Here is a 22,546-nt window from a genome sequence, read left to right as displayed (position 1 = left end):
CTGACCACCTCCAGGCGCGTATCCATTGTCTCTTAAGATAAGGAGGCCCAAAAGAAAAAGAAAGAAAGAGCAGGACACCATGTTATTTTGCTGTCGTTTTAGTGTCTCTGGGTTGGAAGAAAATCCACCCATTTTTTAAAGAGTGGATACACACAGCACACTCTCCATTATGTCAACAGCTATCCTGATATCCAGAGAAGGAGTGAGACTCAAATCAATTGACTTAACATAGGGAAAACGCTCAAGATTGTGCTAAGAGGATGATATCAGTTCTGACAGGACCACGGCCATGTGACCAGTGGAATGCAAGGAGTCTGGCCTGAGCACTGTAGATTGTGTATGTTAGATTGATATCTGACATTTTTCACTCAATTACCTTTAGATGTTCGAGAGATGTTTCACAAGATTGTATCTTTCTGGAAATTTACCATTTCACCTATTCACCTTCCCCAGAGGAGATCAAAGTGAGTCTATGACAGTGCAAATTACACATGGTCTTTTGAAGGAGATGGCTGAATAATGTCATAGACATCTGATGGAGGGTGCAAAATTGCAAAACCTTCATGTAGCAGCAGAAAGCCAAATGTTTATAGGGATAGAGTGTCATGGTTCAACAGGATCTTTAAAGGACAACACAATTAGAAGAGCAAACCTCTATTACAAAAGTCTCAGCGTCAGCGGTTTGACGACAATGAGAATTTGCATTGATGTAGTGCTTTTAACATAGTTCAATGTGTTAAAGCATTTCACAGAAGTGAAAATAGCAATGATGTGAGGAAAGTAGGAGTAGAGACTGATGGCAGAATCAAAGAGGCTTTATGGACTAGAGACTGATAACAAGGTTTAAGTTAATTTATTCATTCACACAATGTAGATGTCATTGGCAAGGTCATGTATTTCCCATCTCTAATTGCGCTTAACTGAGTGGCTTTTCAGACCACTTCAGACAGAAGTTAAGAGAAGTTTGGAGTCAATCATATTACCATGGGTCTGCAGTCACATATAGGTGAGTACATTTCCTTCCCTAACGGGTATTAGCAAACCAAATGGATTTTACAATTCAGTAGCCACATGGTTATTATTACTGATACTAGCCTTTATTCCAGATTTATTTATTAACTGAACATTCCCCAGATGCTGTAGTGGGATTTGAGTTCACATCTACTGGATCATTAGTCCAGACCTCTAGATTAGTAACGTAAACACTATGCTCCCAATCCCTTTGTGTCCCAGAGTGTCACTGCAAGACACTAATGGCATCGGCAACTGAAAATGGAGCAGGGGAAATTGAGTGGGAATGCAAAGAAAGCCAGCATCAGAAGAGTAGAGGGCATACGCTGTCAATGTAGGGCTGGAGGAAGTTGTAGAGTTAGGCAAGGTTGTGGGGCAATTTGCAAAAAAGGACACGTATTTTTAGTTCAATTTCATTTGAATTTTGGGGTTCAGCAATTCTCAAACTTTGCTTTTACCAAAATATTAAGCTAAACTGGCTGAAGAACTTTCTATTAACACAAAGTTTTTTTTAACCAAGTTCCCTTTTGCGAAGGCACCTCAGCCTAAGATACGTTTTAAAGGAGGAAAACAAAATATATGCTAAAAATTATAACAGCATAAACAAAGTAGTACAAAATCATTTGAAAGAATAGTCTTCATTCATGGTAAAAACAAAATCAATTTCTAATGTTCACAGAAAAATTGTGACATATAATCCTCAAAGCACCAATAAACATCTTGTAATCCATTGCAAGAAATTGACCTATATATAAATTGATGCAATTTCAGAATGCATTTCTCAAAACATCAGTAAAATTCCAATTTCCCATATAATAAAATATGAAGTCAACTTATTCTGCTGCAGTAAAGCAAAGGTCCTTTACACGGTAGAAGAAGTAACTTAGCTCTAAACCTTTGCACTCTGCTCAATAGGAGTCATTTTATGAGTTTGTGCTCCCAGTGCAAAGCTGCACCCAGCCAGAAAACATATTTGGAATTTGAGCCTGCCTGAAGCATGAACTCAGAAAACTATCCCTGGTATTTACAAAAATATATAAACTAACTTACCCCTCTACAGATATACTGTATAAACCAAAGAATAATTGGCTACAAACACTGACAAAATAACATTACATGACAGCTATAACAGCATTTTGAAAGTACGGGAGAATAAAATCTCATGTCTGACACATTTGCTTAACTTGACCTTTTTTTTGCTCTTTTTTGCATGAAGGCGATTTGTCTTGAATTAATGCAGGTGGAAGTCAGAAAACCTGAGCAGGTTCAATCAGGGCAAAACAGCAAAACAGTACTTTCCTTGTTTTGGAAGATTTGCATAATTCATATTTTTCTGCATAACATTTGCCGTTTAACACCACAAATGCGACCAAAAAAATTCTGAACAATCGCTGAAGCTTATACTTCAGTTGCTTCAGATGCATATCTGGCATTTTCAATTCAGGATGTTAAGGATGATTGCTTGTTTTTCGATGAGTCTTCATGCAGACAGTTGTTCATTTCTACTCTGGGTGTAAACTCGATTTAACCCAGATTAAATGTCAATCTAAATGAAAGATCTGCAAAAGGCAATTCCATGCTAAGAATTTACTGTTTACTAGCTCAAATGGGGATGTTGTTTGTGAACAGGGTTTTGAATAAAATGAATGAAACCCCACCTGTGTACACAATTACAGTGTTTTATCTTTGCATCAGCAGCTTGCTTTCAAGGTCATTGACTGCGTGCACTTCAACCAAAAGCAATGGTTGGCATTATTACCTTCATGACTAGCTCAGTGAAATGAAAATCAGTGGTAGATCCACTCTGCCAGATTACTACACAGGCTGTGGAGATGAAAACCTACCGCTGTGTTTTTTTGGAGAGGAAGTGGAAAAATTGTTAAGACAGGGCTGAAAAATCAGGTTCAGACTTTAAGAAATACTGTTTAGCAAAAAAATTGTCTGGAAAGGGAGAAGTATGGTGTGTGATTTTTGTCAGCGTGATATTGGCATTTTGAAGTGATTTATATCATCACATTGATTGCTGCATGCAAAAAAAAGTACAACTTGAGATCTATACGTGCGTGGCTGCAAAATCAATTCTCTGCTGTCTTGGGACACTGCCACCCAGAAATCCTAATCCACAACTGCAGTGTATATCTGTGGCAGTCCTCCACTGCTTCTCAGCCAAAATTGCACCCTTAAATCTGCATCTAATACTTTCTGCGTTTACCGAAAGCCTTGAGTGAAAAAACCATTCTACCATTGGAAGACATGAAGGCAATTTGAATCTTAATTGTTTCTCTTCAGAAATGTTGTTTTCGTCTGTTAGTTTACACAGAATCTGACAATTTAATTGGAGGTTATCATCTATAATATTATTACAGTGAATGCAAATGATTTATATGTGAGAAAAACATTTCAAGTCTTATTTACTTTTACAGAAATTGATCTTTGGTTAGTACTGTTAGAAATTTGCATCCTGTAAATTCTATTTAGAAATTGTTTTGCAGGTACTTGCTGAATTTCAGGCTAATTATCTTGGAAAGTTTTATTACCCACCTAACAACATTTAAGTGAATTTTTCATCTTCAGCAAACCCAGGGGAAAGCTTGTACATCAAGAGAGCATAATATGAATTCCTGTTTGTGTGTCCCATTCGCCAATTTCTATCCATTAAAAATAGCATGGCTTTGGATTAAACCAGCAGCTATCCTAATGGGACGTTTAGAAGATTGTGCCCAATTTTGGGGGCTGAGTTTTTTTAATTAATTAAGTGGCTGCATATGGGACCAAATGATTCAAGATAGATTTAAAATGTTTGTCACTTTTTGCAAAGCATAGTTGTGTATTTGAGTATGGGATGGTGAGGTGGTTGGTGGTGGAGGGAGTGAGGGGAAGAATACTAGGCAAAACTAGGCAACATGAAGTAAAAGAAAACCTAGTGTTGAGACAGAATGTTTGTTTCGTCTTTATGTTGTTTTTGATTCCCAGATGTTGGAAAGAATTACACTTTAATCTTGGAAAAGGCTGGAGTCAGTCTGGTTTATTACAGCACCATGCTTTGCACTGTAGAACCTATTTCTTGAGTTACATATGACATGACTCCCCAGTGCAGTTGTGAATGTGGCCCCCTACTGGAACACTTACACATAACAACTAGTTCCTAGCTAATTTGTTCCTAACACTTTACAGATAGTATAACAATATATACATATATAACAATGTTGTTGAGACCTAGGGCAGGATTTTGGGTTTTGGGTCATGACCCCGACGTTGGTGTCAAATGGGGGGGATCACAACCTTGCACTGTGTGCGAAACAGTCACCTGGCAGTGATTTTCCCCGAATTGGCCAATTATTAGCCAGAGGGTGGGCTCATTGTTTATTAAGGGAAGTGGGCAGGCTGTTGAAGCTGGAGGGCCAATAGGAGGCCACAGCTGATGTCAGGCAGGTAGGAGGACCTCAAAGTCTGCCTGGAGTGCTGGCTTTGAGGTCTGCTGTTGGAGGCCACCTCCAGACATCTGGCCTAGTTCCTGACACCTCGGGTGGCATACAGGCCAATGGGAAGGTTCGAGTTAGACTCTAACAATAGGCCTTATTAGACCTTTATCGACCCTTAATTGGCTACCAATTGTGGGCATGTAGCCCTTCAGCTGAAAATCCTGCCTCTGGGAAAATGGCCATGGGGATAGGATGTTGCCAGCAAACTGGCACACCTGCCGGTGATGTGAGTTTTTGCACCTGTCCGCCTCTATAGCTGCACCCATATGAGCTGAGTCCATATGCCGAGCCCAGCTGCTAGACTGGGTTTGCGGCAGGTAGTGAGAGAACCAACGAGGGAAACTAGAAGGGAAAGGGCAGCAAATGCATGGGAACACCACCACCTACAAGTTCCCCTCCAAGTCACACACCATCCTGACTTGGAACTATATCGCCATTCCTTCAGTGTCGTTGTGTCAAAATCCTGGAACTCCCTTCCTAACAGCACTGTGGGTGTACCTACCTCACATGGACTGCAGCGGTTCAAGAAGGCAGCTCACCACCACCTTTTCAAGGGCAATTAGGGATAGGCAATAAATGCTGGCCTAGCCAGCGACGCCCACATCCTATGAATGAATAAAAAAAAAATTCAGCCCCCAAAATTGAAAACAGAGTTTGCGGGCAAGCGATGAAGTGTCATAACAATCAGCCCTTTGCTGGTTGGTAAAATGAACCTGTTGTATGAGGCAGATCTGAGGAGAACTGACCTGTTTGTCTCTGCAGGGAGCCTCCTTGGAGCCCAGTAGTACTCCTTGATTATTGTGACGTGGCAACCTGGCTCTATGGGCTTTGGAATGCATGGCTGCCAACTCTATTCGCTGCATTCTCAGGAACACTGCCACCCAAAAAAATGTTTGGTGTCCTAGTGTGACAATGCTTCCTTTGCATCTGGAGAGCAATGAAGATGTTATCACTTGCAGACAAGGACTTTGTCACTTAACTGGACAGTTGACTGATTTTAATGTATAACATTGGTGGTTGGAAGGATCTGACAAAATTTTAATGCAGTAGATGACGCTCATGCCCACAAGAAGAGCCATCCCAGTGATACAAGCTGCTGCAGGTTGGCATCTAGGAGATGGCAAAGCGATAGAGCAGCCTCCCTTGCGAAGCCATTGCACTGAAGATACGTCTGCTCTGACATGGTCATGAAGGATTGCTTGATAAGGACAGGTGCAGATATAACGCTAGAGGTAGTGTTACACCTACCTTTCTTGTACCCAAGAATTGCTCTCCTTCTTCCAAATCTAGGGGTGCCATTGGAGCACCTAAAGGAATTTCCATGTTCCCAACTTTGGTTGCTGTCAGCAACTTATCCACTGGAAGCAAAATGTTAATTGAATGGGCTAATGGCGGCAATAGCATAGCACTGATCAGCATATACATTATAATGACAATTAATACTTTAAAAACTAACCTGAAGCAGGAGAGGCAACAGGTCCAGGGGTCAGTAGTGGCAATAGAGGCTTTGGGTTGGAAGTAATGGGAGTATGGGACAGTAGATAGGAAGGTGGAAGGGAATGTGGGAGGAAGTGGAGAGCGAGAAGGGGAGCAGGGAAGGGTAGGAACGGGAAATTGGAAGTGGCTAAATGTAAATATGGAATACATCAGGTGGTGGTGGCAGGGTGAGGTTGGGAAATGATGGTAGTGAGAAACTAAGGGGTTTCTCCTGATCATCTGGCAGAAGAGCAGCAGAATTCTTTTGTTTGTTGTCAAAACAACGCTGCAGTCTTCAAAGACACAAACAGTTTAACCTTACCTTCACAGAATGTCCTCAGGTGAATATTTGAACTGCCTAACTGTAAAACCTGTCGATGAGCTTTTCAGTTTAATCAGCTGATGCTGTGAATGTTGCATGCAATTTCCAACCTCTACAGAAAGATTTTCAGTTCAGTGTTCATTTCTATTTTCTGTTGTCATACATATGTAATGTGCTCAGTTGGTAGACATCCAATTGATCACTTTGGACAAACAATAGAGAGGTCTATTTTCACAGCACTGAGCGGTAAAGCATTTTATATAGTTTTGCATCAGTAAGAAAGTGCACTTACTGCCGAGCTGTTAACACAATATGTTCTTGTATGCAGTATCTAAACTGAACATGTAAACACATGAAGCAGCCCATATCCAGATGCAGCAAGACCTGGACAACATCCGGGCTTGGGCTGAGAAGTGGCAAGTAACATTCATGCCACACAAGTGCCAGGCAATGACCATCTCAAACAAGAGAGAATCTAACCATCTCCGCTTGACGTTCTATGGCATTACCATCGCTGAATCCCTCACTATCAACATCCTAAAGGGCCACCATTGACCAGAAACTGAACTGGACCAACCACATAAATGCTGTGGCTACAAGATCAGGTCAGAGGCTAGGAATTCTGCAGTGAATAACTCACTTCCTGTCCCTCGAATGCCTGTCCACCATCTACAAGGCACAAGTCAGGAGTGTGATGGAATACTCTCCACTTGCCTGGATGGGTGCAGCTTCAACAACACTCAAGAAGCTCGACACCATCCAGGACAAAGCAGCCCGCTTGATTGGTACCCCATCCATCACCTTCAACATTCACTCCCTCCACCACAGATGAACAGTGGCAGCAGTGTGTACCATCTACAAAATGCACTGCACCAACTCGACAGCGCCTTCCAAATCCGCAACATGTATCACCTAGAAGGTCAAAGGCAGCAGATGCATGGGAACACCACCACCTGCAAGTTCCCCTCCAAGCTACACACACCATCCTGACTTGGAACTATATCGCCGTTCCTGCACTGTCGCTGGGTCAAAATCCTGGAACTCCCTTCCTAACAGCACTGTCGGTGTACCTATACCCCAAGGACTGCAGCGGTTCAAGAAGGCAATTCACCACCACCTTCTCAAGGGCAATTAGAGATGGACAATAAATGCTGGCCTAGCCAGCACCCCCTACATTCCCGAATGAATTAAAAAAGGCAGGTTAGAGACCAAATAGGAGATGATCTTGGGGTGACAGAGGGCATGGTTGAGGCACTGAATGCATACTTTGCAATGGATGCTGCCAATGTAGCAGTAAAGGAGGTGATAATAGCGATATTGGATAGGATAAAAATAAAGAGGGGGTACTTAAAAGATTGGCAGTCCTTCAAATTAGAAAAATCACCCAGTCCAGAAGGTATGCATTGTAGATTACTGAGTGAAGTATGGGTTAAAATTGTGGAGTCTCTGACCACACTCTTCCAATCTTTCAAATATGGGGGAGATGGTAGAGGCCTAGACGATTGCAAATGTCACACCCGTTTTAAAAAAGCGAAGAGTTTAATGGCAGTGGTCATTACAGAGCCATGGCTGCAAGATGACAAAGGCTGGGGCGTGAATATTCAAGGGTACATGACATTTCGGAAGGGTAGGAAACTAGGAAAATGTGAAGGGGCAGCTCTGTTAATTAAGGATGACATTAGTACAATAGAGAGAGGTGATCTTAATTCTACAAGGCAAGATGTAGAATCGGTTTGGGTAGAGATAAGAAATAGTAAAGGTAGGAAGTCACTTGTGGGAGTAGTTTATAGGCCCCTGAATAGTAACCACACTGTAAGACGGGGTACACAGGAAGAAATAATGGGGGCTTGTGAGAAAGGTACAGCAATAATCCTGGATGATTTTAATCTACAGATAGATTGGACGAGTCAGATTGGCAAAGGTAGCTTGGAGGATAAGTTCATGGAGTGATTTTGGGACTTTTTCTGACAGCAGCACATTCTAGAGCCAACCAGAGAGCAGGCTAATCCAGATCTGGTAATGTGTAATGAGACAGGATTAATAATGACCTCATAGTAAAAGTGCCCCTAGGTAGCAGTGATCACAACGTGATTGAATTTCACATTCAGTTTGAGGGTTTGAAGAGTGGATCTAAGACTAGTGTTTTAAACTTAAATAAGAGTAATTATGAGCATTTGAGGACAGAGCTGGATAAAGTAAACTGGGAAATTAGGTTAAGGGATAAGACAGTAGAGATGCAGTGGCAGACATTTAAGGAGATATTTCATAATGCTCAGCCAAGCTTCATTCCAGTGAGAAAGCAAGACTCCAGGGGATGGACACACCATCAGTGGCTAATGAAAGAAGTTAAAGATAGTAGCAAATTGAAATAAATAGTGTACAATTCAGTGGCAGGTCAAAAGAATGGACAAAAGATAAAAAACAGCAAAGAATGGCTAAAAGAATAATGAGAGAGAAATTAGATTAAGAGAAAAAGCTAGCTAGAAATATAAAAACGGATTTCAAACGAAAAAAGTAAGTAAAGTGAGTGTTGGTCCTCTAGAGAGTGAGTCTGGGGAGTTAAAAATGGAAAATAAGGAAATAACAAAGGAATTGAACAGTTGTTTTGCATTTACCTTCACTGAAGAGGATACAAATAACATCCCAGAAATAATTGTGAATCAAGAGTTGAAAGGGATGGAGGAACTTAAAAGAATTACCATCACCAGGGAAAGGGGACTGAGAAAATTATTGGAACAATAAGCTAACAAGTCCCTAGGTCCTGATGGACGTCATCCTAGGGTCTTAAAAGAAGTGGCTGCTGAGATAGTGAATGCATTGGTTTTAATTTTCCAAAATTCCCTAGATTCTGGAAAGGTCCCATCAGATTGGAAAATAGCGAATGTAACTCCACTATTAAAGAAAGGAGGAAGACAGAATGCAGGAAACTACAGACCAGTTAGCTTAACATCTGTCATAGGGAAAATGATGGAATCTATTATTAAGGAGGCTATAGCAAGTCATTTAGAAAATTTCAGAGCAATCAGGCAGGTTTTGTGAAAGGGAAATCGTGTTTGACTAATTTATTAGAGTTCTTTGAGGAAGTAACAAGCAACGTAGATAAAGGGGAACCTGTGGATGTGGTGTACTTGGATTGCCGGAAGGCATTTGACAAGGTGCCACATCAAAGGTTGCTAAACAAAATAAGAGCCCATGGAATAGGGGGTAACATATTAGCATGGATAGAAGATTGGTTAACTAACAGGAAATAGAGAGTAGGCATAAATTGGTCATTTTCAGGTTGGCAAGCTGTAACTAGTGGAGTGCCACAGGGATCAGTGCTGGGGCCTCAACTATTTACAACCTATATCAATGACTTGGATGAAGGGATAAAACGTATGGTTGCTAAATTTGCTGAAGACACAAAGATAGGTAGGAGAGTAAGTTGTGAAGAGGACATAAGAAGTCTGCAAAGGGCTATAGATAGGTTAAGTGAGTGGGCAAAGATTTGGCAGATGGAGTATAATGCGGGAAAGTGTGAACTTGTCCACTCTGCCCAGAAGAATAGAAAAGCAACATATTATTTAAAAGAAACAAGAAATGCTGGAATCACTCAGCAGGTCTGGCAGCATCTGTGGAAAGAGAAGCAAAGTTAACGTTTCGGGTCAGTGACCCTTCTCCGGAACTGGAGTTCCGAAGAAGGGTCACTGACCCGAAACGTTAACTCTGCTTCTCTTTCCACAGATGCTGCCAGACCTGCTGAGTGATTCCAGCATTTCTTGTTTTTGTTTCAGATTTCCAGCATCCGCAGTATTTTGCTTTTATATTATTTAAAAGGAGAGAGATCGCATAACTCTGAGATGCAGAGGGATTTTAGTGTCCTAGTATACGAAACACAAAAAATTAGTATGTAGGTACAGCAAGTGATTAAGAAGGCAAATGCAGTGTTGTCTTCTATTGCAAGGGGAATGGGATATTATAGTAGAGATGTTTTGCTACAGTTGAACTGGGCATTAGTGAGACCACATAAGAACATAAGAAATAGGAACAGGAGTAGGCCAATCGGCCCTTCAAGCCTGCACCGTCATTCAATAAGATCATGGCTGATCTGCCCCAGACCTCAACTCCACTTTCGTGCCACCTTCTCATAGCCCGAAACTCCTCGATATTTCAAAAATCTATCTACCTCCTCTTTAAATACTTTCAGTGATCTAGCCTCCACAATTCTCTGGGGTAGAGAATTCCAGACTTTTACTACCCTCTGAGAGAAGAAAATCCTCTACATCTCAGTTTTAAATGTGTCCCCTTATTCTGTAACTGTGTCCCCTAGTTCAAGAATACCCCACTAGTGGAAACATTTTCTCAACATCTACCCTGTCAAGCCCCCTTAGAATCTTGTACGTTTCAATAAGATCAGCGCTCATTCTTCTAAATTGTAATGAATAAAAACCTAACCTGTTTAGCCGTTCTTCATAAGTTAACCCCTTCATCCCAGGAAGCAGCCGGGTGAATCTCTTTTGAACTGCCTCCAATGCCAGTATATCCTTTCTTAAATACGGGGACCAAAATTGTACACACTACTCCAGGTACGGCCTTACCAACACACTGTACAGTTGTAACAAGACTTCCCTATTTTTAAACCTCAATCCCATAGCAATAAAGGCCAAAATTCCATTTGCCTTCTTAATTGCTTGCTGCACCGACATGCTAACGTTTTGTGTTTCATGCTCCAGAACACCCAGGTCCCTCTGTGCTGCACTTTTTTTGGAGTCTCTCTCCATTTAAATAATAGTCTGCCTTTTGATTTTTCCTACCAAAGTGCTTGACCTCACACTTTCCTACATTAAACTCCATCTGCCAAGTTTTTACCCACTCACTCAACCTATCTATATCCCCTTGCAGATTCCTGATCACAACATGCCCTCCCATCTATTTTTGTATCATCAGAAAACTTGGATATATTACACTCTGCCCCCTCCTCCAAGTCATTAATATAGATAGTAAATAATTGAGGCCCTAGAACTGATCCTTGTGGCACTCCACTAGTTACGTCTTTCCAACCTGAAAAAGACCCATTAATCCCAACTCTCTGTCTTCTGTGAGTTAACCAATCCTCAATCCATGCTAATACATTCCCCCAATACAGTGAGCTCCCCACTTGTGCAATAATCTTTTATGTGGCACCTTATCTTCTGGAAATCTAAATACACTACATCTACCGGTCCCCCTTTATCAACTCTGCTTGTTATATACTCAAAAAACTTGAGAAAATTTGTCAAACATGATTTCCCTTTCACAAAACCATGTTGACTCTGTTTGATTGCATTAAGCGTTTCTAAATGTCCTGCTATTTGTTCCTTAATAATGGACAGGTTTGCGGCTGCCTGCAATGAATTTGGCCTAACCATCAGCCTCAAGAAAACGAACATCATGGGGCAGGACGTCAGTAATGCTCCATCCATCAATATTGGCGACCACGCTCTGGAAGTGGTTCAAGAGTTCACCTACCTCGGCTCAACAATCACCAGTAACCTGTCTCTAGATGCAGAAATCAACAAGCGCATGGGAAAGGCTTCCACTGCTATGTCCAGACTGGCCAAGAAAGTGTGGGAAAATGGCGCACTGACACTGAACACAAAAGTCCGAGTGTATCAATCCTGTGTCCTCAGTACCTTGCTGTATGGCAGCGAGGCCTGGACAACGTATGTCAGCCAAGAGCGACGTCTCAATTCATTCCATCTTCGCTGCCTCCAGAGAATACTTGGCATCAGGTGGCAGGACCGTATCTCCAACACAGAAGTCCTCGAGCGGCCAACATCCCCAGCTTATACACACTACTGAGTCAGCGGCGCTTGAGATGGCTCGGCCATGTGCGCCGCATGGAAGATGGCAGGATCCCCAAAGACACATTGTACAGCGAGCTCGCCATTGGTATCAGTCCCACCAGCCATCCATGTCTCCGCTTTAAAGACGTCTGCAAACGCGACATGACGTCCTGTGACATTGATCACAAGTCGTGGGAGTCAGTTGCCTGCGTTCGCCAGAGCTGGCGGGCAGCCATAAAGGCGGGGCTAAAGTGTGGCGAGTCGAAGAGACTTAGCAGTTGGCAGGAAAAAAGACAGAGGCGCATGGGGAGAGCCAACTGTGTAACATCCCCGACAAACAAATTTTTCTGCAGCATCTGTGGAAGAGCCTGTCACTCTAGACTTGGCTTTTATAGCCACTCCAGGCGCTGCTCCACACACCACTGACTACCTCCAAGTGCTTACCCATTGTCTCTCGAGATAAGGAGGCCAAAGAAAAGAAGAATGGACTCTAGCAATTTCCCAAGGACCGATGTTAGGCTGACTGGCCTATAGTTTCCTGCTTTTCATCTCCCTCCCTTCTTGAACGGAGGGATCACATTAGCAGTTTTCCAATCCGCTGTGACCCTCCAGTGAGTTCTGGAATATTTCAATCAATGCCTCCACTATCTCTACAGCCACTTCCTTTAAAACCCTTGGATGCAGCCCATCAGGTCCTGGTGACTTGTCTGCCTTTGGTCCCGTTAGTTTGTCAAATATTTGGTCTCTCGTGATAGAGGCTGTTACAAGATTTTTTCTCCCATTAGCTCCTTGCTTATCTGATATCTGTGGGATGTTTATAGTGACCTCCACCATGAAGAACGATGCAAAATATTGGTTTAAATTATCTGCCATTTCCCTGTTCCCCGTTATCAATTTTCCAGTCGCATCCTCCAAGGGTCCCACGCTCACTTTAGCTACTCTCTTTTTATATACCCGTAGAAGCTCTTACTGTTTGTTTTTATATTTCTTGCCAATTTACTTTCATAATCGATTTTCTCCCTCTTTATTAGCTTTTCAGTCATCTGCTGCTGGTTCTTAAAAAATTTCCAATACTCTGGCTGCTTTGTATGCCTTAGTTTTTGATTGGATACTCTCCTTGACAGCATTTAGTTTAGTTTAGAGATACAGCACTGAAACAGGCCCTTCGGCCCCCCAAGTCTGTGCCGATCATCAACCACCCATTTTTTATACTAATGCTACACTAATCCCATATTCCTACCACATCCCCACCTGTCCCTATACTTCCCTATGACCTACCTGTACTAGGGGCAATTTATAATGGCCAATTAACCTATCAACCTGCAAGTCTTTGGCATGTGGGAGGAAACCGGAGCACCCGGAGGAAACCCACGCAGACACAGGGAGAACTTGCAAACTCCACACAGGCAGTACCCAGAATTGAACCAGGGTCGCTGGAGCTGTGAGGCTGCGGTGCTAGCCGCTGTGCCGCCCTAACATTTGTTAACATCTAGAGTATTGTGTACAGTTTTGGTCTCCTTACTTAACAAAGGATATGATTGCATTGGAAGCAGTTCAGAGAAGGTTCACTTGACTGATTCCTGGGATGAGAGGGTTATCTTATGAGGAGAGATTGGGTCTGTATCAATTGGAGTTCAGAAGAATGTGAGGTGATCTTAGAGTCATAGAGTCGTACTGCATAGAAACAGGCCCTTCGGCCCACCGCGTCCATGCCGACCATAATGCCTATCTATACTAATCCCACCTGCCTGCATTAATTCCATATCCCTCTATGCCTTTCTCATTCAAGTACCTGTCCAGATGCCTCTTAAATGTTGCTACTGTTCCAACCTCCACCACCTCCTCTGGCAGCTCATTCCAGATACCCATTATTCTTTGTGTGAAAAATGTATCCCTTTGATCCTCTTTAAACCTCCTCCCTCTCACCTTACATCTATGCCCTCTAGTTTTAGTCACCCTTACCATGGGAAACAGACTCTGGCTATCTACCCTATCTATGCCTCTCATAATTTTATATACCTTCATCATGTCCCCTCTCAGCCTCCTTCGCTCCAGGGAAAACAGACCCAGCCTATCCAATAACTCAAGCCCTCCAAAACAGGCAACATCCTTGTGAATCTTTTCTGCACCCTCTCTGGCTTAAACACATCTTTCCTGTAGTGGGCGACCAGAACTGCACACAGTACTCCAAGCGTGGCCGAACCAACACTATGTACAACTGTAACATGACGTCCCAACTATTGTACTCAATGCCTCAGCCGATGAAGGCAAGCATGCCATACGCCCTCTTCACCACCCTGTCTACCTTTGTTGCCATTTTCAGGGAACTATGTACTTGCACCCCAATGTCACTCTCAAGAACACTCCCCAGGGCCTTGCCATTCACTGTATATGTCCTGCCCTGGTGTAACTTCCCAAAATGCATCACTTCGCACTTGTATGCGTTAAATTCCATTTGCCAATCCCTTGCCCACTTTTCCAGTTTATCTATATCCTGTTATAACCTTAGACAACCTTCTTCACGGTCCACTGTACCACCAATTTTGGTGTCATCTGCAAACTTACTAATCATGCCCCTTACATTCACATCCAAGTCCTTAATATATATGACAAACAACAGAGGGCCCAGCACCGATCCCTGTGGCACACCACTGGTCACCGGCCTCCAATCTGAAAAACAACCCTCCACTGCCACCCTCTGCCTCCTGTCACCAAACCAATTTTGTATCCAATTGGCTAGCTCACCCTGGATCCCATGTGTTCGAACCTTCTGGACCAGCCTACCTTGCAGGACTTTGTCAAAGGCCTTGCTAAAGTCTATGTAGACAATGTCCATCGCCCTGCCCTCGTCAATCTCCTTGGTCACCTCCTCAAAAGACTCAATCAAATTCATGAGACATGATTTCCCACACACAAAGCCGTGCTGACTATCCCTAATCAGACCTTGCCTTTCCAAATGCATATAAATCCTGTCTCTCAGAATCCCTTCCAATAACTTTCCCACCACTGATGTAAGGCTCACCGGCCTGTAGTTCCCTGGCTTATCCCTGCTGCCCTTCTTAAATAAAGGCACAACATTAGCTATCCTCCAATCTTCCGGTACCTCACCTGTGGCTAACGTTGATACAAAAATCTCTGCCAGGGCCCCAGCAATCTCCTCCCTTGCTTCCCATAGCATCCTGGGATACACCTGGTCAGGCCCTGGAGATTTATCCACCTTAATGTGCTTCAAAACCTCCAACACCTCCTCCTTTGTAATGTTGATATGCTCCAGGATATCGCTGTTCCCTACCTTGGACTCACTAACTTCCATGACCTTCTCTATGGTAAATACAGACAAGAAGTATTCATTTAAGACCTCACCCATTTCCCGTGGCTCCACACATAGATTACCACACTGATCCTTAATGGGACCTACTCTCTCCCGAGCTACACCTTTACTCTTAATATACTTATCGAATCTTTTAGGATTCTCCTTTATCTTACCTGCCAGGGAAATCTCATGGCCCCTTTTCGCCCTCCTAATTTCCTTCTTAAGTGTACTCCTACATCCCCTATACTCCTCGAGGGACTCGCTTGATCCCAGCTGCCAATACCTGACATAAGCTTCCTTCTTTGTCCTGACCAGACCCTCAATAACCCTCGTCAACCAAGGTTCCCTAAACTTGCCAGTCTTGCTCTTCCATCTTACAAGAACATGCCGGCCCTGAACTCTTCCTATCTCACTTTTAAAAGCCTCCCACTTGCCAGACGTCCCTTTACCTGTAAACAGCCTCTCCCATTCAACTTTTGCGAGTTCCTGTCTGATGCCATCGAAATTAGCCTTCCCCCAATTTAGGACTTCAACCTGAGGACCAGTCCTATCCTTTTCCATAACTATCTTGAAGCTAATAGAGTTATGGTCACTGGTCCCAAAGTGCTCCCCCACTGACACATCAACCACCTGCCCAGCCTCATTTCCCAAGAGGAGGTCGAGTGTAGCCCCTTCTCTAGTAGGGCCATACACACACTGCTTCAGAAAACTATCCTGGACACACTTCACAAATTCTTCCCCATCTGATCCCTTAGCACTAAGGTAGTCCCAGTCAATATTAGGGAAGTTAAAATCACACTATTATTACAACCCTACACCTATCTGTGATTTCCCTACATATATGCTCCTCCAATTCCCTCTGACTATTGTGGGACTATAGTATAATCCCATCAAAGTGATCCTCCCTTTCTTATTTCTAAGTTCTACCCATATGGCCTCGCTGGACATTCCCCCCGGGATATCCTCTCTAAGTACTGCTGTGATGTCCTCCCTAATCAATGGTGCAACTCGCCCTCCTCTCTTACCTCCACCTGTGTCACGCCGGAAAGATCGGTACCCCGGAACATTGAGCTGCCAGTCCTTCCCATCTCTCAATCACATTACCGTAATAGCTATAATTTCACAATCCCATGTCCTGATCCATGCTCTGAGTTCATCTGCCTTACCTGTAAGGCTTCTTGCAATAAAGTAAATGCAGTTTAGCCTACCAGACCTTCCACGCTCCCTGTCCTGCCCCTGCCCAGCCTGCCTACTGGATTTGCTTTAACCTCTATATTTGCCTTAACTATCTCATCGGAGAGACTACTACTTTGGGTCCCACCCCCTGCAAGACTAGTTTAAACCCCCCCGAGTATTACTAGCAAACCTCCCTGCAAGGATATTGGTCCCCTTCCAGTTCAGATGCAACCCGTCCCTCTTGTACAAGTCACCTCTGCACCAGAAGAGATCCCAATGATCCAAGTAGCTGAAGCCCTCCCACCTACACCAGCTATTCAGCCACGCATTCATTTGCCTTATCCTCCTATTCCTAGCACGTGGTACAGGGAGTAAACCTGAGATTACAACCCTAGAGGTCCTGCTTTTTAACCTTCTGCCTAACTCCCTACATTCACTTTGCAGGATCTCATCTCTCTTCCTTGCCTATGTCATTAATACCAATATGGACCACGCCCTCTGGCTGCTCACCCTCCCCTTTCAGAATGTCCTGCAGCTGCTTCGAGACATCCTTGACCCTAGCACCAGGGAGGCAACATACCATCCTGGAGTCTCGTTTGTGGCCGCAGAAACGCCTATCTGCACCCCTTACAGTAGAACCCCCTATCACAATAGCTCTTCCACCCCTTTTCCTCCCCTGCTGTGCAGCAGAGCCCTCCGTGGTGCCACGGACCTGGCTGTTGCTGCTTTCCCCTGGAAGGTCATTCCCTCCCAACAGTATCCAAAGTGGTATATCTGTTTGAGAGGGGGATGGCCACAGGGGACTCCTGCACTACCTGCCTGTGCCTACTACTCCGTCTGGTGGTCACCCATCCCTTTTCTATCTGTGCAGCCATTACCTGTGGTGTGACCACCTCATTAAACGTGCTCTCCACGGCATCCTCAGCATCGCGGATGCTCCACAGTGAATCCACCCTCAGCTCCAACTCCCTAATGCGAGTACCCAGTAGCTGCAGATGGATACATTTCCTGCACACATGGTCGTCAGGGACACTGGAAGCGTCCCTGATTTCCCACATAGTGCAGGAGGAGCAGATCACTGGGCTGAGCTCTCCTGCCATAACTTACCTTTAAATTAATTTAGTTACTCCCTTTAAAAAAATACTTATTCCACTGGGGGTCTTGCTCTACTCCAAACACTACCCACTACAATCTAAAATCCTTAATAAATTACTCTAATTTAAGTAGCACTACTCACCTTATCACTGGAGGCTTTTAAAAAAAACTTCCCCTTTTTTTGAGCAATTTAAATGCACTAACAGCTGTTACTTACCCAACCAATCACCCTGCAGAATTCCCGTGATGTCACTGTAAGTTTTTTTCCCTCTTTTTCGAGTCTCAGCGCACGCTGAGAGAGTCAGCCGCCGCTCCAGATTAGGTTCCACGCAGGTCCGCCAGCCGCCGCTCCACTCCGCTCCCAGGTAAGTTAATCTTATTGAAATGTATAAAATCCTGAGGGGATTTGACAGGGTGGATGTTGAAAGGATGTTTCCCCTTGTGGGAGAGACTAAAACTAGGGACAAAGTTTAAAAATAAGGGGTCTCTCATTTAAGACAGAGACGAGGAGAAACTTTTTCTCTTCGAGGATCGTGAGCCTGTGGAACCCTCTCCGCAGAGGGCAATGGAGCTAGGGTCATTGAATGTTTTTAAGGCAGAGGTAGACAGATTCTTGACAAACAAGGGAGTCAAAGGGTATCAGGGGTAGGCAGGAAAGTGGACAGATCAGCCATGATCTTATAGAATGGCAGAGGAGGCTCAAGGGGCCAAATGGCTTACTCCTGCTCCTAGTTTGTATGTTCATATGATACATTTATAGATCATGGGCTGGTTATTAGCTCGGAGGTGGGGAAGGAATATGGAGGGATGCTGTGTTGAGGTTGAATAACCCAGAAGGATGGGTCTCCCTCAGGCCCTGCCAAGGTTAATGGCAGGACCTGATTAACATTTTCTTGCCTCTGTTTCCTGTGTGCAGCCAGCTAGATTGAGAGGCTGACTGACTATCTGGCAGGTAGGCCATTGGAAGTAGGCCGGGGAGCAAAGAGGAGGGAGAGAGCGATCAGAGGTCACGGGATATGATCGGGAGAGTCAGTGGTGGAGGAGAACTCGGGATGGGGAGAGGGAGAGATCACATGTTTTGGTGGGGTAGATTGGGGGGGTCTAGCTGGGGAGATCAGAAGGACCTCGGGGGAGGTCGGAAGGGGTGGTGGTGGAGGAGATCAGAAAAGTCACAGGGAGATCAGGGTCTCGTTGTTAAAACCACAAAGCTATCTCAGGAAAAAGGGGAACTTTAAGTATCTGGCAAGGGTTAAAAACAGGAACCATCTGTGAGGGTCTTTGTGCTAAGATATCATGAGACTAAGACCAAGCAATGATGTAGTCTTAAACCAATCATATTGGCTGAATTAGATCATGGCCTAATATGGCAAGACAGAGACCCCAGTAAGAGATAAAAAGAGAAGAGTTTGGGACCTCGTTGGCAGACTTAGAGACGAGTTAACAGAACATAGTTGGCACACTTAGAAGAAGAAGATAGACTGCGGTCAATGGAACACAGCAAGAGAAGCAGAAAGAGAGATGTTCATGCACCAATGAGCTCAGAAGCAAGAACCAGTGCTGAGTTGCAGCTGTATACCTATTGCCATTGTTAAGTATTAACTGTTTATATCTTAGTTAAGCCTAATAAACTCTCCGACCTGATCACAGAACTTGAGTTTGTACCTTGTAGGTCTATATTGGTCAAGAATCCCAAGGTGAGACGGGTTGGGTATCCTCTTTCTCACCTGTATTCAGGTAACAACTACCTGAAAACTTACAGGTGGCACCCCAGATGGGACAATGGACTCTAGTTTTTGATTAAGAAAGAGACTCTTGGCTGCCCGCCTGGCCAGTGAGTTGTTTCCATTGAACTAGCTGAGAGGGAAAACCTGTATAAGTGTTTACGGGGAGTGGGTGGTCCTTCAATACCCCTATAGGTGTCTCCTCTTCTAATAGATGGAATGACAGAAAAATGCTTTATTAACTAGGTATCAGGTTAAGATCCAGGAGTTGTGTCGTGTGAAGGAAATTCAGACCCTTATATCTGAATGTCTAACCCAGAAAATGTGTGTCACATTTGAGGAAGCAATTGCTTTCATCCAAGGATGGGTGAAGGAGAACAAGCTTAGGGTTGAGAAATCACTTAAGTTAATGTTTTACATGGTATTGTACTTTGTGCAACAGTGCGATAGTGTGCGTGGGAAATTAGAAAAGACTATTGAACACCAGAAACAAAAAATTGTGAAGCTGCAGGACAGATTGGCTACCTCATCCGCAGTCATACAACAACAGAACCTGATGGCTCTCCTAGCTAGTCATACAGATACATCAAGAACATCAATTGAAAAAGGAATTAAATCAAATTAACTGTTCCTACGCTGACATATACCAACAACTACAGCATGCACATGGTGATTTCAGGGAGTACATTCATCAACCCAGAGAAGCGGACCACACTCAGTGTAAATTGAAAATCTGGGAAATTAAAAATAGATTTCAAATAGCATAATATCCATAGTGAGGATCAAAATGAGTTACTGAGTGGATAATTAAAAAAATAAATTTTAAAAAACCTTAGGAACTGAAACCATCACTTAGACTGAGACCAAATGCTGTCAGTTTTCTTTTAAGATTGTGGCGGAGGGAAAAACAAATGGCAAGGAGGAAAATAAATAAGTTAAAAAGCCCATAGCAATGGTTAAAATTTCTGTGAGAAAGTAATAATGAGTAATTTTTCTTTTAGAGTAATGAGAATTGGATTTTGTATTCATTATTTGTGTGTGGATTTTGGGAACAATCATAGACTACCCCCAGGGCAGTATTTGGTTCGGTACTGGAGGCAGTGAATTGATTGAGATATCGGACACCCACTCGGTGTTCATGATTAAGAGGGCTAGCCAGTACCGGCACCCAGTTCCTGTTTGTTTATATTTGTGCCTGCTTTTGCTCTCTGTTGCAGAACTAAAATTTGGGATTGCAATGTTCTTTTCCTTTTGTTGTAAGAATGTTGAAGGTTTTGTTTAACTGTGAAAGCTAACTTTTTCTTTAGTTTGTTCCTAGTTTATAGTTATATTACATCACTTGAAAGGTGCCTGAAGAAAGAACAAGATAAGTGATGTAATTTATCTCTTTTTTTTTAAAAAAGCACGAGCCACTCTGTTCTGTGTGTAATAACTATGTATTGGTGTGAATTAAGTTTCAATTATTAAGGATAATTATCCTGTTAAGTTGGGAAGACTGGAATTTCATTAGTGGCCACAATTAAATTCCAAATTATTGGGCAGGATTTTAAAGGCTCTCCGACGCCAGGAACGGTGGCGGTGGCGGGGGGATGACGATTGCAACGGGTGAGGCCCGCCATCAAGCCCCGACGCAGGGCCGATACTGATCTTGGTGGCAGCAGCTAGGCCTCGTGGTGGCACCCCCGCCACTTGGCGATGGGACCTGCATCAAAATATGCAAATGGATACTTACCTCTCATTAACATGCCGCTACAGCAATTCTGAGAGCAGGTTCTGATCTTCATTACGGGGAAACGAAGCACGACACCTGTTTTGGTTTTCTCTGTGTGGGAGGGGGAGAGTGGTGTTAAAAAGCTTCAGATTCGTCAGGGGGGTGGGGAGGGGCTGATGGGAAGGAGTAAAGGACAAAGGTTCCGAACTTTGTGGGGAGGGGTGAAAAGGTCAAATTTTCACGGTCAGTATTCCAGGAGGGCAAAGTGTAGGAATGATGTGTTATGCCATTGGGGGAGTGGGAGAGGGCATGGAAAGCTTATTTTTTTCATTTTTAAAAACTTTAAAGGCACTGTTCCTTTCAAATCTAAATGCTTATTGAGGGCTTTAAAAATGGCGCCAGCGCCTGCTTATTGGCGCTGGACGCCGTTGCCGGGAATGGCTCGCCCACCTCCTCCATGCCATTGGGGGTGGGAAGCAGCTGCCCCAGCTATGCTAATGAGCCGCTGTGTTTGGAATCGTGGCAACTCTGTGACGTGGGCCCCGTGCATGCAGGCCACAAATTTATCCATCCGCCGCCCATTTCGGGTGCAGGCTTTTAAAATGCAGCCCATTATGTTAAGGTATGAGAGTCTTTAATTCTAGAAAATAAGGCTCACTCATATTAAATGTTTTATTGCTGCCAATTGGAATTTGAAAAAAAGGGATGTTTGGAAGTAATTGGAGTTTAATCTGAAATGCTGTCTTCCCTGATGGAGAAGTTTTCCATTGAAGTTGATAATGTTACCAATCATTTTTGTTGTTTTTAATCCCTAAGGATAATAAAAAAGAATTAGGAAAAATGCTGTTTAAAATGGAGTTTGATTTGGAGTTTAGTTCTTTTTTGATCAGAAAAGTTTTGTTTTAAAGTTACATAAAGTGAGACTGTTTCGATCTGCCCCTAATCAAAAAGAGAAGTTAACCCTTTGTGCTGACAGCTGTTTGTTTTATTTTTCCATTTAATTCACCACACAAATTTTTATTCTGAGTGTAGATTTATATTGGGCATTATTAAATTTTAAGTTTCTAAATTGGCAGATGTGTTTGGACAAATTAACCCATTGGGCTCTTTTTTTTTAGAGATACAGCACTGAAACAGGCTCTTCGACCCACCGAGTCTGTGCCGACCAACAACCACCCATTTATACTAACCCTGCAGTAATCCCATATCATCTACCTACACTAGGGGCAATTTACAATGGCCTTTTTACCTATCAGCCTGCAAGTCTTTGGCTGTGGGAGGAAACCGGAGCACCCGACGAAAACCCATGAGGTCACAGGGAGAACTTGCAAACTCCGCACAGGGAGTACCCAGAATCAAACCTGGGTTCCTGGAACTGTGAGGCTGCGGTGTTAACCACTGCGCCACTGTGCCGCCCCTTGGGCAGGGCCACGTG

Source organism: Heterodontus francisci, chromosome 4 (genome assembly GCF_036365525.1).
Source record: "Heterodontus francisci isolate sHetFra1 chromosome 4, sHetFra1.hap1, whole genome shotgun sequence".
Classification (NCBI taxonomy): domain Eukaryota; kingdom Metazoa; phylum Chordata; class Chondrichthyes; order Heterodontiformes; family Heterodontidae; genus Heterodontus; species Heterodontus francisci.
The sequence above is the reverse complement of the archived record's forward strand: the minus strand, read 5'-3'. Positions refer to the sequence as shown.